Source organism: Triticum dicoccoides, chromosome 4B, assembly GCF_002162155.2.
Source record: "Triticum dicoccoides isolate Atlit2015 ecotype Zavitan chromosome 4B, WEW_v2.0, whole genome shotgun sequence".
NCBI lineage: Eukaryota > Viridiplantae > Streptophyta > Magnoliopsida > Poales > Poaceae > Triticum > Triticum dicoccoides.
In genome coordinates, this window is record NC_041387.1 from 170,983,804 (window position 1) to 170,995,656 (window position 11,853).

The following is an 11,853-nucleotide window of genomic DNA, read 5'->3' on the forward strand; positions in this document are numbered from 1 at the left end:
GACTGGTCATCTCTTGGTGTCTCAACAAATTGCAATCATCCTTTATCAATGGCCGATTTAACTATTTGACGAAACATGTTGCAATCCTCAAAATTATGCTTGGACGAATCATGCAACTTACAATACATTCGTCCTTGGACAGATGGTTCAACATGGTGATCTAGAATTCTAATATAATTATTTTGCAACAACAAATCAAATATTTGATCACACATGCTTGAATTGAAGGTAAACTTTTCATTCTCTAGCCGATCTTGCTGTGAGAATGGCTTTGGAGTTAAGCAAACGAATGATTCAGATTTTGTATCACTCCATTCGGCTATGAATTTTATTTTGCATTCTCTTACCGATGTCATTGGATAAGAAACTATACTTGCATCTGTTTGCTCAGAAGATTTTAACCTTGGCTTTAAATTTCTAAAACGAAAATAGTTAGAACATACATGTCTCAATTTAGACCAAGTGTAAGCCAAGTAAGAAATAAGCAAAGCTATCCAATTAGATATGAACTTTAGATAAAGCAATGGGAAAAGCCTTGGCTGCAATAATTCTTCACTATCGGTCTTTCTGAATGGTGTAATGGGTCGACCGATATGTTGCATAACAATTTTATTGCTAACAAGTAAATTACCCTTCTTCATCGGTCTTTCAAAATTACTTATGAGAATATTTCTTATAGATGCATCAATAATGAAGTTGTGACCAAATCTAAAAATAGGTAAATTACTCGCTATGCATACCTCTTCAAATACGTTGGGAGAGCATGATGGTGGTGTGACTTGAACAATATCTAGCTTCGTCTTTGGATGACTCCCCAATACCTTGTCATCATCTTTTTCTTGATTCCGTGTGTCATTGCTTTGAAGATCCATGCCAGCCGTACTTTGTTCGGCTACTTGTTCTTGTCCTTGAGGCTTGTCAATTTCTATGGCACGGAACGCATAGGGCAGGAAGTAGGTTCCATTGACTTCGGAAAAATCAAGCATGGTTGTTTTGCTATGCTTGCCATGCCCTTTCTCAATAATGCTTGCCACTTTGGATTTGATGAATTCAGAATATATACTACTTGATTCAGCTTTTCCAATAACCGAATTTTCTTTGTTACCTGAATCAACAACTTTATATTTTTTAATTTGCAAGGCTTCTCGCTCTTGTCTAATTTTACCCCACATCTCAGCTTGGCGAGCTTTAAACTTTTTCATCTCAATTTCCATCCACTCCTCATGAGATTGCCCCCCAATACTTTCAGACTTTTCCGGCAATGAGGTGCCGAAACTTTGCAATTGTTTACGGGGTGCACTGGATGGTACAACACTGGGCAACTGCATCATTTGCACAACTCTAGCTTTTACTGCAGCAAAATCATGAGGCTTCCCGCCTTCTATTAGTTCCTTTCGAACGGAGTTGCACAAATCCCAAGAGAATGTAAGCTTGTTCTCAACCACCCAGTCTGGATATGGTTGCCCCCCGATGCTTTTAGACTCTTTCGGCAATGAGATGTTGCCGAAATTCTGTAATTGTGTAGGGGGGACATGATATGCCACGATAGTAGGTGAAGGCATTTGTGCTCCTATAGAAGTTTCACTTATTCGGCCATGACCATGAAGATGCGGAGCCGAATTATGGACATCAACAGTAGCATATGGTGCCAAAAAATTAGTAACATTAGGTGTAGCATATGATGTTTGAGGGTAATTGGCCAAATAACTAGTAGTAACATCGCCAATTCCCCTATCCACCGGCACATTTGGACTAACGTACTGCAAGTTATTTGCCGATGAATAAGAACTTGAAACACTTTGTTGCATACCATTGGAAGTTCCTACATAGGGCGTCTCAACTTGATTAACCGAACTCATCATGTTATTCATCGGCATGTAAATTTGTGGGGTTGCCGATGCATGGGAGTTGGGATACATAAGTTGCATGTTGCTAAAATTATATGAATTAGAATCATGGATATTTTGTTGCATCGGCCCTTGCACATAATTAGATGCATGATTGATAAAGCTAGGGCTAGCCGATACATTATGCTCATTAGATGATCTAGCAACAACATATGCATTATTTGCATCTACATATGTGAATTGGGTATTCATATTACCTTTGTAGATTGCAAACCCTAGATGACGATCTCTTCGTAGCAATAACGGGTCGGAGACCGTTCAAAGCTTCGTCCCCAGCGTTGTCGCCAAAAAGTGTGTTCGCACACGAACACGTCACCGTGTACCCTCGACGCCGGGGGTGATGCACCGCAGCTCACGTTGAAGGAGACCCGCCAGAAGCACGGTACGCAGGACAATCCGGCGGGTGCTTTTGTAGACCCAAAACCCCACACGCCCGGGAGGGACCCCGTAAGGGCGCACGGCGGCTATGGGCTGCCCTAGGTCATCCTGGTCGCCCCTAGGGCCTCGTGGATCGCTACCCTGCAATTAGAAGAACGAACGAAGAACGAGGAAGAAGAAGAACAAGGGAGAGGGATAAAGGTAAAGGTAAAAGATGATATATTGATAGATCGATTGTGTGTTCTTATTCAATCGGCCGTCACCTCTTACATATATATGAGGCGGCTGGACTTTCCGTACAAGAAAAGGACTCAAATCCCGTCCAAAACATCAAAAGATAACCTAACTCGGACTACGAGGGCCGAAACTTCCTGTCAGCCCAGAACTTTCGGGCTAAAATTACATCAAGTTGCCCTCTTGCATAGCTCTTGCAGGTCGCATATGGCTTCGGACCGCGATGGTCCCAAAAGCAAAGTTATAGACCTTGCAATGTAGAAAAATTCGTTAGTTGAATACTTTTTCATCCGAGGTCATCTTGATGTCGAAACTGGCCCCGCAAATCTGCAAATAGTGTTAACATTCCAGTTTTCGGGGTGTTCCGCGTGCAAACTTTCGGTTTAGCCCGGAACCTCCCCGGAAGTTTTGCCCGGAACTTCCGGGGCAGACTTATGCATCATATTGTTTTAGCTCTAACTTTTGCATACGAACTCCAATTTAGGCATTTCTTATATCAAAATCGGTCGTTTCGACGAGACGAAGACAATCCGTGTAGAAACCTTTCCCATATGAGGCCATCTTGGGGGCATAATCATCCGAATAGTGTTTTGAATGCAAAATCTCAGTACTTCAAACACAACTTCGGCCTTAGAGATTAGATCGGATGGCTACGGCCCAAATATCAAAGTTTCTCATTTTGACGATACGGAACTTTCTCACTTTGAGCACTTTTCCATTTGAAGCCTTCTTAATTACGTTTTTGACCATGCCAAAATCTGGTGTCAACACCCTTCATGTCGTTGCTCCGCCGCTCGCGCAACCACACCCACGCAGGTTTCCGCACGCCCGCTGCTGTCCTGTAGCGTCGATGCCCGCTGCTTTGCTCGCTTGCGTCGCCGGCAAGCATCACCGTGAGCCATGGCTCCAAAAGCTCGACCTTCTGCAGTTGGCTCAAGTAGAGTGTCGTCCTCAGTTCTTTCACGATGACAGGCACAACCGAGTTGGCTGGCACAGCTGGCATTCACACAAGAGGTCCTGGGTTCGATTCCCAGGTACCTAAGTTTTTTTCCCATTCTTCATTTATTTTTGCACACAGCCATTTGGGCCAGATCTGCTACCGGGCTTGCACAGTGCGTTGAATCCGGCCTCTGTATGTTTTTTTCCTTCTGTTCTCTGTGATTTAACGTTATATTGCATTGCATAATTACAGAAATGACATTATCTTGCATTGCTCATATATAAATAATCATGCATCGGTTTGCAACAAACTTCATATGCAAAATGCTTAGAATTTCATCTACTTTCATAATATGCATCTTTCATCCCTGTTTAATATGTTTAACTTGCTGTTTGAATTAATTTGCTTAAATGACATGTTAAAATGGTTTATTTCATAACTAAATAACCGTAGCTCGGTTTTAATTGTTCTTTATATGTAAATGGGCTAGAAAAATGCATTGATTAACATGGTAGCATTACTTTGCATGTTTAACAACTTTAAAATTGTGCATAGGGCAGAACAGTAGTAAATTCGAAATATGCACATGGGGATTTTCCGGAATTGTTGTTTGTTGTTTCCGGCCTCATTCAAATTGCCTAGATAGGTAGTTTTATTATGCTTCACCTCTTGCCATGTTTAACAACATTTAATATTGGTGAGTAGCATAAACAAGTGTTAACTAAATATTTGGATGTGGTGTTTCGTCAATATGCAACGAGTTGCATACTGAGCTCCACTTAATTTGTAGTATTGTTTGTGCATTTTGCCATGCCATGCCTATTTAAAATGGACATGCATCATACTTGGTTGAGCATCTTGTCATGTTTATGTGTTGTGTGTTTACCTTGTTGTTTGCTTCTTTCCGGTTATGCTTCTTCTCGATAGTTCATGTTTCGTTGCGATTGTGAGGATTCGTTCGACTACGCTTGGTTCGTCTTCATGGCTTCATCTTCTTCATGGACTCGTTCTTCTTCCTTGCGGGATTTCAGGCAAGATGACCATCACCTTGGATCTCACTACTATCATTGCTATGCTAGTTGCTTCATTTTATCGCTTTGCCGCGCTACCTATCTCTTGTTGATCAAGCCTCCCAAATTGCTTTGTCAGCCTCTAACCTTTTTTCATCCTTCCTAGCAACCCATTGCTTGGCTATGTTACCGCTTTGCTCAACCCCTCTTATAGCGTTGTTAGTTGTAGGTGAAGTTGAAGATTGCTCCATGATGAACAGGATTTTGTTGGGATATCACAATATCTCTTATTTAATTAATGCATCTATATACTTGGTAAAGGGTGGAAGGCTCGACCTTATGCCTGGTGTTTTGTTCCACTCTTGCCGCCCTAGTTTCCGTCATACCGGTGTTATGTTCCTTGATTTTGCGTTCCTTACGCGGTTGGGTGATTTATGGGACCCCCTTGACAGTTCGCTTTGAATAAAACTCCTCCAGCAAGGCCCAAACTTGGTTTTACCATTCGCCTCACCTAAGCCTTTTTCCCTTGGGTTTCTGGAGCCCGAGGGTCATCTTTATTTACCCCCCCCCGGGCCAGTGCTCCTCTGAGTGTTGGTCCAAACTAGAGCACCGTGCGGGACCGTCCCTTGGCAACTTGGGTTATGTTGGTACTCGTACGCTTAGCTTATTCGGTGTGCCCTAAGAACGAGATATGTGCAGCTCCTATCGGGATTTGTCGGCACATCCGGGCGGTCTTACTGGTCTTGTTTTACCATTGTCGAAATGTCTTGTAAACCGGGATTTTGAGATTGATCGGGTCTTCCTGGGAGAAGGAATATCCTTCATTGACCGTGAGAGCTTGTGATGGGCAAAGTTGGGACACCCCTGCAGGGTTTAAACTTTCGAGAGCCGTGCCCACGGTTATGTGGCAGATGGGAATTTGTTAATGTCCGGTTGTAGATAACTTGACACTTGACTTAATTAAAACGTATCAACCGCGTGTGTAACAGTGATGGTCTCTTTTCGGCGGAGTCCGGGAAGTGAACATGGTTTTGGGTTATGTTTGACGTAAGTAGGAGTTCAGGATCACTTCTTGATCATTACTAGCTTCACGACCGCTCCGTCATTTCTCTTCTCGCTCTTATTTGCGTATGTTAGCCACCATATCATGCTTAGTCGCTGCTGCAACCTCACCACTTTACCCCTTTCTTACCCATTAAGCTTTGCTAGTCTTGATACCCATGGTAATGGGATTGCTGAGTCCTCGTGGCTCATAGATTACTACAACAACAGTTGCAGGTACATGTTTTGCGATGATCATGACGCGAGAGCGATGTTTGCTTGTTTTGGAGTTCTTCTTCTGCTTCTTCTTTGATCAGGGGATAGGTTCCAGGTCGGCAGCCTGGGCTAGCAGGGTGGATGCCCTTTGAGTTTTTGTTTGTGTTTCATCCATAGTCGGATGATGCTTTTATGTATGATGTTGTTGTATTCGTGTGGCATTGTATGCCTCTTGTATATTTTCCCAACTATTATGTAATAGTACGATGTAATGATATCCACCTTGCAAAAGTGTCTCCAATATGCGCTTCTATGCTTGGTGGGACCTTCGAGTTCCTTTAGGATAGGGTCGCATATTGGGCGTGACAAAATGTATGGACATTCGTAAGGAGGTTCTTGGAAGCAACATTGCATGAAAGACAAGAATTGAAGACATGATAATCTCCATTCTCCATAATGAAGAGTCAGGGGCTATCTTGTTTTATGCTATTTTAGGAAAGAAAATATAGTAGGTCCTAAGAGAATGTAGTAGGTTATGAGGTACAATATGTTTATGAGAGTTGATGATGATGAGTAGTTGTGATTATGTCTAATGACCAACTTGTATGTGATGTCTCATTGATGAAAACGATGATCATGAGGAGGTGTTATATGACAATGATGTATTATGATGATAAGTTGTTAATGATATGATGATGATGATGATATTTATTATATCATTGGGTGAAAGAACCGTGGATTAGTTTCAAGTGGATGTCCATCCACTTGAAACTAGTCCACGGTTCTTTCTCCCATTGATGTAATAACTCATTATGATGTAAAATCATTCTCTAAAATGCTATGGTATGAAAACTTGTATAAAGGTGCATGAATACAATATAAAAAAATACAGAATAATAATAGCAGCGCGTGCTAGTAGAAGCGCTACTACTAATTACCAATAGCGCTCATTTTAGAAAGCGCTGCTACTAAGTCGATGTAGCAGTAGCGTGGTCCAGCCCACGCTACTGCTAACCTTTAGCTATAGCGCCTTACTAGTAGCGCTGTACCCCGCGCTACTGATAGGCTTCAAACATGCGCTACTGCTAGGGTTTTTCCTAGTAGTGGTTGGCTGCATTATTAATGGTTATTCACCAGAGGAAGACATACAAGGAGACCTTAATCGAAGGTGTACTTCAAGATCTTATTAGTTTTTTAGTTGCTGCCAGAATTAGGACATTACAAATGCATTCTGTTAACCTCTTGAGATATAATCATTAAACCATTCCATGATCAAAGTAATATGAAAAGGTTGATTATCACTGGTGGCTAGTTTAGAATTCTTCCGGGGACATATGAAGGTATGGTACATTTCAAGACATGTGGATATCTTTAGTGAATTGTTTTTAAATAAGAATGCATTAGTTTGTATCAGTGTTATGACAAGGCTGAATCAATTTTCTACTAGAATGACGAGAGACACCAATTCATGTTTTGGTCTCAAACACGAATCAAAGATGGAATGCAAGTATGGACGCAGAGTAATTGAGCCCGAGCTCAAGTGAGCTCGATATCCATGACGTTGAAAAGCGCATCTGGATCTGGGCCATTTCTTTATACAGGCATCGGTGGACTGCTAGAAAATGCGCTCGCTGGAAAAATACATAGACGACAGTGGTGGGTGGTGGGCCAGATTTGACGGGCAGGCGGACGTCCGTTCGTCGTCGGCGAGGTGAGCCGCGGATCGGAATCGAGGTACGCGTCTGATCCATGACCCGGGAAGTTCGCTTGTCTTCTCCACGGACTGCGGCATAGAGAGAAGGACCGCCGACCGAGGCAAAGGTGCCCTTCACCTCGCCGGCCTCCCGCCCCTCTCCGCCGCCGCTCGTTCACCTTCTCCCATGGCCGCCACGACCCTTCTCTGCCCATCCTATCCCCTCCTCCCATGGCGGCCATGGCCCTCCTCTGCTGCCCAATCTAGCCCAACGCCGCCGCTCTTCCCCCTCCTCCTCTTCCCCTGCTCCACCGTCCCATCGTTTCCTCCTCCTCTATCGGTCCCTTCCTCCCATGCTGTTGGATCCCCTCCTCCTCTGCCACGAGATCGCCATCTCCTTTGTCCGTCTCCATCTCCTCTGTTGCCAGTTCCTCTAACCATACTTCTATTTTGTATAGTTGTATTGAATATAATTCTAAAATTTACATGATTTGTGTCATGGATGATTTATGGTTAGCATATTTGCCTGAACATACCAGATTTGACATGATGCCTTTTTTCTTGCTTATATGTCATCCATCTCTAGAACATTTGGTATTTTTAATTGCAATATATTCACTCAATTGTTGTCACATATTATACGAATTTTGTTTTCTTGCATGTTGACCAAAGTATTATCTTCATAATCATGTTATTATGAAAAATTATTTTCGGATGAATTACTTTTGCAGTCATTAATCCAGAGATTTGCAGTCAGTAAGCAGAATCATGCTTACTGAATCTAGGCAGTTCATCCAAGAAAATGTTGCTTATCGAATTCAGGCAGTTCATATGTGAATTGGATGCGTTTGCAGGCTGAGGATTGATGCTCCTGCACCGAGGAGAACAGCCTGCCCAAATTGCATCAGTGCGTTTGAGAAGGCTCTTAAGAGTTATTCTGGCAACCCAGCTGAGAATGTGATCACACTAGTTCTTGGCACTACTTTCGACTTTTTGGACGAGGCGTACGACTTCTACAATTTGTAATCGGTGGTCCTGTCTGATCGGTGGATTAGGAAGTTCGCTTTCCGTGTACTGGTTGAAGAACCGAATTGAATGCAGGACCGAGTCTTCTTGCCCAGGGCGTAGGTCATTTGGAAGCTGAGCACTGCGGGATAGAGGCAAGGAGCACCGGCGGCGAGGCACCATGGAGTTTCTGATGCAGCCGATCGACAGGTCCGTGGATCTTTGATTTCCTGGCGATGCCATTCCCATTTTAGGCCTTTGTCTTAGTTGATGCAGAGGATTGATTTTTTCCTAGTTTCAGATCTGCTCTGCTTGAGGAAGTAGGTAAGAGTTTGGTGCCGCCCCCTGTGGCTGTGAATGGCCCTGCGGTGGCGGTTTTGGAGGTGGCGCAGCAGGGCGGAGGGCGAGGTGGCGCAGCATCGGACGGTGGACAGCGACGAAGCACAAATCTTCTCGGCGAAGGAGGCGGCGGCTGAAGAAGGGAGAGCTCCCCTCCGACTTCGGAGCTATCAACGGGGAAGCTGAATCCCTAAGCGTCGGGGTGTAACAAGAGGTTAGTGAAGGGCAATTTAGGAAGCGTCATGAGTGAAGAAATCCTACAGTTAGAGCAAGTGCTGCTTGGTCTCTGCATTCAGAACAAGCATGCTATCAACGGGGAAGCTGAATCCCTAAGCGTCGGGGTGTAACAAGAGGTTAGTGAAGGGCAATTTAGGAAGCGTCATGAGTGAAGAAATCCTACAGTTAGAGCAAGTGCTGATTGGTCTCTGCATTCAGAACAAGCATGCTATACTGTGCTTGCAGGCTGATTGATCTCTGCATTCAGAAAATTCATGCTATATGTGCCTGTTTTTGCAGGCTGATTGCTCTCTGTATTCAGAAAATTCATGCTATATGTGCCTGTGTTTGCAGGCTGATTGCTCTCTGCATTCTGAAAATTTATGCTACTTGTGCCCGTGTTTGCGGGCTGATTGCTCTGTGCATTCAGAAAATTTATGCAATGTATGTTTGTGCTTGCAGGCTTAGGATTGGTGCTGCCGCAGGAAGCAGAACACCGTGCCCAAATCAAATCAGTGCGTTCGAGAAGGCAGCCAGGTGTTGTGGAGAGAACCCAGTTGAAAACGTGATCACACCAGCTTTTGGTACTACTTTTGACTCTCTGGGCGAAGCATACGAGGTGATTTCTACGAGGGGGAACCGAGGTGAGCTGCTAGATTTCATGATCGAGGTGCTGCCATTCTGAAGTGAGATGGGGTGTCAGATATGCATTATATATGCAGTAGGTGTGCATTTGCTGTGAAAGCATTTCGTTGTGCGGAACAAACCGAAGAGAAAGTTTAGCTACCATCCCCTTTGATGTGGTGTGGCAGTGGTTTCCTGGGGTTTCCATCGCACTGGACGGAAATGTTAGCTGCCATCCACTTGTTGTGGTGTGGTGTTGATTTCCCAGGATTTCCAGTGTTAGCCATGGGCATGTATTTTGAGTAACTAATGTGTGTTTAGGCTCGCATCCAGAAACCAGTGGCGGATCTAGAACTACACGATAGGAGTGCCATGCTCAATACTCACGTATTTAAACACTAATAGTACACCCAAATGAGCCTAACTACTAGTATATAATAAGTATACTTTGCATTTTCGCAGGGGGTGCCATGGAACCCATGGAACCCCAATTGGATCCGCCTCTGCCAGAAACATCTGTCACATAAGTAGTTGTGTTCGGACCAGCATGTGGATATGTTAAGTTTGGATGTATGATTATGTGTGAGAATGAGTATGGAACCTGAAGCTACAGGTGTTAAATGCCTGACTGCGATTTGCTTGCAGTTGATGTTCATATTTGTTATGATTCAGCTTTGGGCAGTTGTGTGTGTGCTTGTGCAGGTTCTGGTCTTTATATGAGACCAAAAAAATCAGTAAAAGAGTTGGAGTTTGAAAAATTACAAACTGTCAGACATGGTTGAATGGTACTTTAGATTGTTCAAATTCAAATCTACGCAATACTCCTCACATGAGTGTACGTCGATTTAAGGACTGAGAAATTTGAAAGCATTGTTCTTATAGAACTAGCGTGCATGCCTGTGTGCACATATTTGTTAGATTGATTCAACATGGTCCGTGTTAAAAAAAATAGAACTATTTGTACTGACATCAAACAGGATCTTGCATGAGCTCTTGCCTTGTTACACACAGGAATTAGCAGAAATTGTCGCCAATAGTTGGCTTACATGTAGATTAAAGAAAACAAGTTTTAGCCTTTAGCCCGAGGATTGGTTTGGTGTCAAGAGAAAAAAAAAATCTCTTTTGGTGAAGTTAAAGTGTAAAAACTTGGCGAGTGGTCTCATACAGAAACTTCATCGCCTGCTTGTTGAGGAGGAACTACATCTGCAATTCTGCATACTACTGGGCTCCGTAATGGCGACTGAGATCGGCAAGGTACGTCGTGTCTGATCTGATTAATCCATATAGACCAGCCTGCAAGAATAGCATGAATAGAAAGACTAAGCCGGGAAAATCTACAAATTTTTTTTCAAACTTTGAAATCATGCTCCATTCAAGATCTAACACCTCTTTTCACACATTTGTAGAAACTCTTGCCTGCTTTCTCGCCGCCACGACCAGGTGATAATCAGCTAAGCAATCTGGGCAGGGATAAACGGCAGCTTCTCCTCATATGCTGAGTTAGACAATGATTAAGGCCGGATGGGAAAACGATCTGGTTCATGGGATGGATTAAATATGAGAAACAAGTTTTGGCGCAGATGGATTTACCAAGGAAAGGGATCGTGTAGGAGAAGATTGACATTATTTTTTTATAGGGGAAAGGAGAAGATTGGTCGGTAGCTCCAACGGTTAGTCCAGTTTTCTTTTGATGTTGTTGGTCCAGAATCTACTAGTACTTGATGGCCCATATCGTCCAGCCACATCCGAGCCGCTATGGTGGAGGCTGACGGCGTAATGTTGTCTGTAAGTCAGACGTGGGCCATGGGCCTTGCATGAATATATGTATACCTAAGTTATACTTGGGCCTGTACGCTTCGCTTCGGGAATCTCGATAGGGACCGACGGGATGGATATCGTGCGCACCTGTGCTCGAGCATAGAATGGCACTTTCGTGCAAGTATCTACTATTTTCACAATTATACTTGGTTCAGGAATCTGAAAAAAAAAACTCACCGACGACGCTCCCCTATTCCGATGGAGGCACGCACCTACGCGCGGACTTGAAGCAGATTTTTTTTTCCCGAAGAGGTACAAGTACCCGAGTCAAAAACCTGATCGGTTCTCCCAGAAGCAGGTTCATGCACATAGCAGATTGATCCAGCTGGTCGAATGTAAACCAGAGTTAGGGCAACGCCATGGAATGAAATGTCATCGAAGGTAGGGCAATCCCCTGGGATGGAGATCACGTTGATTGTGGACGTGATAGAG